The sequence below is a fragment of the Triticum aestivum genome, chromosome 6A (assembly GCF_018294505.1).
Source record: "Triticum aestivum cultivar Chinese Spring chromosome 6A, IWGSC CS RefSeq v2.1, whole genome shotgun sequence".
Lineage (NCBI taxonomy): Eukaryota > Viridiplantae > Streptophyta > Magnoliopsida > Poales > Poaceae > Triticum > Triticum aestivum.
In genome coordinates, this window is record NC_057809.1 from 405369999 (window position 1) to 405376357 (window position 6359).

The window sequence follows — 6359 nt, forward strand, 5'->3', positions numbered from 1 at the left end:
CACGGGTGAGGCCAGGTAGGCTTCACTCCTTTTATTTATTTTTTCTCTCTGTTTTGTTTTAACTCTGTTTTCTATTTTGCAGGTTTGTTTTGAATTTGGTTTTGAAACCAATTCAATTTATTTTGCTTCTGACAATATTTTTAGGAGCTAAAAGAATTAAAACAATGCTCCACAAAAATATTTCAGAATTATTGGACCTATATTTATTTAACAGTAGATATAAGTCCAATTCAAATAGCTATTGATTTAATTCAAATACCCAAAAATAAATGTTTCTGAGATACTGAAAATATTGGTTTGGATTTTACCTCTTGCCAATATTTCCAGAGGATAACAAGAACATTTTCTTGGACTTATTTGAAGCAATTTTTATCTTGATCATTTTTTTTAAGGGATTCTGAGGCTTTGAAAATTCCTCAATTCAAATTTTATTTGAATTTAAACATGATGCAGCAACCAAGCTAGTCCAAGGCCAGGGTAAAGCTAGGGATGTGACAACTCACTCCCACTAAACAAGAATCTCGTCTCGAGATTCGAGCGTAGGGTAAGGTGAAGGGGAACGCAACTAGTACAATCTTCACGATCCAGGTTGCACTTCAGTTGAACGTTGATTCGATCACCATCATTGTCTTGAAGTCTTGCTCTGAGAACTCCAACTAACATAACAACGAGAGGGGAAGGGGACTCTAGAAGGACTGATCTTTTCGAAGATCGAACAACTCAGGATTAACTCACGGAATGAGACATAGGACCATCTCTCGGGTTGAGACATGAGATACACATCAAGAGGGGTGGAAAGAAACGGATGACGAAGGTTCACTAGGTGGACAACAATTCCACACTTAAGAAGGTGGTAATCGGTTGTCAACGTAGCGAGGAGTTGAGTTGCCATGATACCACAACGAGACACCTTCGGAACCGTGACTCGTAGATATCTCCTCTTAAGTGGCAAAAGAATTACCTTTGATTCAGAGATCATTGAAACTCTTTATACCAGCTTAAGGCAAATCATAATCGATCATTTAGAGGGGTTCGATAGAATGGCATACTCAAACTTGGATGATGTGGATTACCTTGTTGAAGACAACGTAATGGATGAATTTTGCTTATCACCGGAAATGGAAGAGACCCATGGTAGAATGGCACATTGGCGGTGCAAGCTGGGAACAAAATGCAAATGCTGGGAATGATTCTGGTAACTGGGGAAGAACCCAACAATAGAGAGTGAATTCACTGTTGAAGTGGTTATAGCATAACCGAGGAAATCTGGGGCAATCCCAGCTAGTGCCGATGATAAGACGTAGCGCTTGTGCGTGCTCTCAAGAACTTGAGCATTTCCACAATCATCACGGTTTTATCAACAACCGCGTCAAGGGTGCTGACAACACAACATACTACCATGATGAATAGCGATGGACGATGCAGATGCGAAGGAGGATAACACTTTCTCAGATTTCACCTTAGCGAGGCCAAGCAAATAAAATCTGGATGATCGACCAAGAGACATTTAGCACTCCGCTTCTAATGTTCTCCTTGATGTGCTAGTATAACCCATTCATAGATATGGTTTGATATCTAAAACATCAAGTAAAAGGTCGGACTTCGGGAACACAAAAATCCATAGGGGCAACTAGGGAGTAAATCCTACGAAATCCCTAGGGGGGGAGTGGCCAACTTCTTCAATCAAGATACTACAATAATAGGTCTTCCGGCTGGGTGTGTTGGCCATGACATCCACTTTATCGGTTATCGCGAGACCAATATTATAGTTCTTGGGAAATATTCCAAACCATCATATCTGCCTGAGATTCAGATCTGGTTGGTGTCAGGATATTCCAGACTCATCGAGTCTAGGAAGAAAAACGAAAGTTTGCAACACAAATCGACGAAATGACGTTGCGGGATTCTCGGGAGATGAACTACGATAGCAAGCTCCAAAACATGAGCTGGTTCTGCTACAAACATGTGAACACGTTGTCCCAGACAAGCATGACCACGTGGTAGTCTTATAATAAAACACTACCGAGTTCAGGAGGGGGAACCATCAACGAGGGTATCGAAGTTCTTTCATAAGTCCGGATTAGCTCTTATGAAGGAACTCCTTCTCCTTGAACAAATCAATCAGTGGCTTGGTGTGCTAGGGATACATATAGATTGAAGGTTGCAAGTCTTCAAACCACAGCATTCTTCGCACGTGTGCATGACTGATTTGGAATGATTCCAAAGAAAGCAACATTGACTTTCTCGAATCCACGGCGGCAACTTGCATCAGATGCACATGAATTAAAGGAAGTCACTACCTTCATCCAAACATATGCTTCATGAGCTAGCATGAACAAATGCTTTCAAAAGTTTCCAACACTAGCTTAATGTTCAGCAAAATTATGGAGAAGACAAGGATGTTGTCAATGGGCACAACAACAATTCATCTGGGTTTCCTTTTAAAAGGAAATCCATAGTTAAGTGAACAAGTGATAGCATTGGTCAGACCTAAAAGATATAATGGTGTATGCTTGAGGGATCAACCACGAATAAGACAACATTACGAGCATCGTTGGTACTGATTTGATTTGACGATAGCCCACACTCAAATCAAAGGATTGATAAGACAATAGGTCCAGCAACTGATCACAAGGACCAATCGATGAAGATATCATCTTTCTTCAACACACACTACACAAGAATATCCCTTTGGAACGAACTAAGTCAGACAAGCTTTTATCTTCCAACTCTCCAAGTTGTTGTCTAGCTTAACCAACTAGCTCAGGGATATCTAACACCGATTCTTGGAGAGAAGGTGGTTCACAAGAAACCAATTTGATCACGGGCTTAACATAACGGTCAGGTGACGACCTGGTGATACTTCCGAGAAGATATTCAGAAAATCATGAACCACCGGTATGTTACTAAGCTCGAGAACAATCTCGCTTTTGAGGGCAAGACGATATGATCAAATGAGTGAGGACTTGACAAGATCCTAACTCATCAATCGAAGGGTGCACCGAAATAAGGACTAGGTAGCACGATCAGTCTTAGAAGGATGATTCGAAAACCAACATACTAAGAATGAAATTATTATCCTTTAACTACCAAGCAACAGAGTTGCTAGCAGTATTGATTTCACACATCACAATTCATTTGTCGGTATTCCGGTTGCATCAACACGAGGGCCGAGGAATGAACAATGATGGCAAGAAGTATCACTGTACCAAGAGTTCATGGGAAGGTGTGCAATTCCTATAACAATCTCGATATAAAATATGTAATACTCCAAGGTAGAGCAGAAACAAAAGCTGGATTGGCATTTGATCTGCGGAATACAACTACTTTGACCCAATCCTAGATATGGAAGAGGTACTGGAGTTTATTTCTCCTAGTCATTCCGGAATAGAATGGCTTGACAGACCACAAGAGTCATAGGCATCGATGAACGAACGCACGCATACTCTTGACTATCAATTGATAGACGAGGGTCAGAATGCAACTAAAGAGAACAACTCAAAGGAACATATAACTTTCTGAGTTGTGGATGCATAGATTAGTATGTCGAACCAAGTTCAACATATTTCTTCCGGATAACCCATGCAGAAAGGTAGAACTGGCAGAGTCACGATTTATGAATGGAGAACTCCTCAAGAGTACTCTAATTGTGATTTTTTTTGATCCAATAAACATCTGCCATAAGTAGTTCATGGTATTTGGAAGAAGAAGATACCACGGACTTCAAGGACTATCGCAAAGGTTACTAATATCCTAAAGGCACTAGCAATTACTATCAACATGAAGTAGGTAGAGTGAATCTCGGGTTCAGAACCCAGGAGTAGAATACCTACTACTAAGTAGCATCACGGGATGCTTCCGAGAATAAAGGCCAGAATCTTCACACTAGGACCACAAAACATTGCTAGATTACTAGGTGACTCCCTGAACACCTAGGGCCATAATAATAATTCCAACATATATGTCGAGGCAATAATTACCTCAACACACCGATTAGTGTGGTTAATCTGGCCCATGGGAACATCGGAAACAGAAGGAAGGGATTTGCAAATGCATCGGACTATTTAGAAACCTGGGATGACTCGGACAGCATAACGGCTATAATTGCTCAAAAAGATTTGAGACAATCACAAAAACGGTGGCATAACCACTCAGAAGCACAATATCAAGGTTCCGAGATCAACAATTAACATACGGAAGTAGTAGGAACTGAACTGAGACTTAAATCCAACAATCTTATAAGTCTACTGATTAGTAACACGTGATCCTAATAGAAAGAAGAGATAGCCTAGTTCTTAATCCCCGCAGGAAAGATAAGATGACTCAGATCAGAAGGGCATGAGGTATAAGGAGTAAAAGAGCCTTACGTTCCATCCCACAATCAATTCCCTTATATAACTAAAGAATTTCTAAACTCAACTTCGACCAGTTTGGCTTGGTAATCCTACAGGCAGTCAAGCTCTGATACCAACGCTGTCAGGACCCCGACTCAATGCCACATCGATCTAGCATGTAACACCTCATATCACTTTGCGGCCTCACGCATGGTATTCCCACGGGTGTCGCCTTACCTTTGCCCGGGACCGTTTGCGCCTTTTGGCACACGTATATGACAGTGTCGCTAGCATCCATATGATAAGGAGCCCGGGCTGACATGGCTAGTCGTAAACCCAAAGCGGCACAGACTTACAGGGACAGGCATCCATGACCCAGCATCGAACGTGTCGGTCATCAGCGAGTGAATCCAGGCTGTAGCACTGGGCTAGCAGGACTCCGGTGAACCGGGCTGTAGCGGGCTAACAGGACTCCGGTATTCACCGCGTGACATTTCCCCGAAGGGACAGACACAGGAACGACGAAGGACACATGCCGGCCAGCCTAAGTGTTCCGGAGCAGTAGCAAGCTACCATGGCTCGGTGGAAACACTAGGAGACATTTCCCCATAAGAGAGGCTACTAAAGATAAACAACTAGATGGTCAGATCCCACACATACCAAGCATTTCAATAACATACACACAATATGCTTGATATGTGCAAATACAACATGGCATCACAACATGACTCTATGACTCAAGTAATCTATTCAATAGGCTCCGAGGAGCGAGATATTACAAACATGGGTCTCATGACCCAACATTCAGAGCATACAAATCAAGCACAAGCGGAAGCTATCATGTCTGAGTACAGACATCTATAAATGAAAAAGGCTGAGAAGCCTGACTATCTATCAGATCCTGCCGAGGGCACAAGATCGTAGCTGAGGTATCAAGCTAAACGTCGAAGTCCAAGCGGAACTACTAGTGAGACTGAAGTCTCTCTGCAAAAACATAAAATAGGCAAACGTGAGTACAAATGTACCCAGCAAGACTTACATCAGAACTATCTACATATGCATCATTATCAACAAAGGGATGGTGGGGTTTAACTGCAGCAAGCCAGCTTTGATTCGGTGGCTAACCTGAACTATGACTCTCTTTTGAGGTGGCGCACACGAGTCCACATATTCACCATATCAATACACCACTATGGATCCGCTCCCGTCTCCCTACGAGAACGCCATCCATAGCACTCACGCTTATCTTGCGTATTTTAGAGTATCCACTTTCACTTGTCTATGAACTGATATAAGCAACCCAGAAGTCCTTTTCCGCGGACACGGCTATTCGAATAGATCATATTAACCCTGCAGGGGTGTACTTCTTCACACACGCTCTCACCACTTACCGCCGTTTACACGACATGTACTCGGCAACCTTCAAGCGGAAGCCCAACGTGGGTGTCGGCCACGACCTACCTAATCACCTAAGTCTCTAGTCCAGGTTTATCGCCTATTCGGGTTCCATCCATGAGGATATCCGGCCGGAGTTTCGCTCACAGCCCCAAACGATGTGAACAGGGTTCCTGAGACACCAAACGGGCGCCCGGTACACCGTGCCACGTGCCTACCGCATCACAGCCCACCCCTACGGTCAGCGCTGCCCACGGCCTCCAGCATACTACAAACACCAGAAACTACTTGCAACTCCTGGACAGAGGACAAGGGTGATCAAGAAGCCGAGAGGGTCCATTGGTTTCGGGCCCAATGCGTGGTAGTAGCTGAATCATGGATCACAAACACAGAACTCAGTTCCTGAGGACGGCTGCAATGAGACAACCCACCATGTACTCCTACATGGCCTCTCACCGCTACCTTTACCAAATCGTGTTCACACGCTTAGCTCACACACCGTAGGACATGTTCACACACCCCTGATTCATCCTCGATGAATCAGACCTGACTCAACTCTAAGCAGTAGCAGGCATGACAAACAAACATGAATGAGTAGGCACAACAGGGCTCAAACAACTCCTACTCATA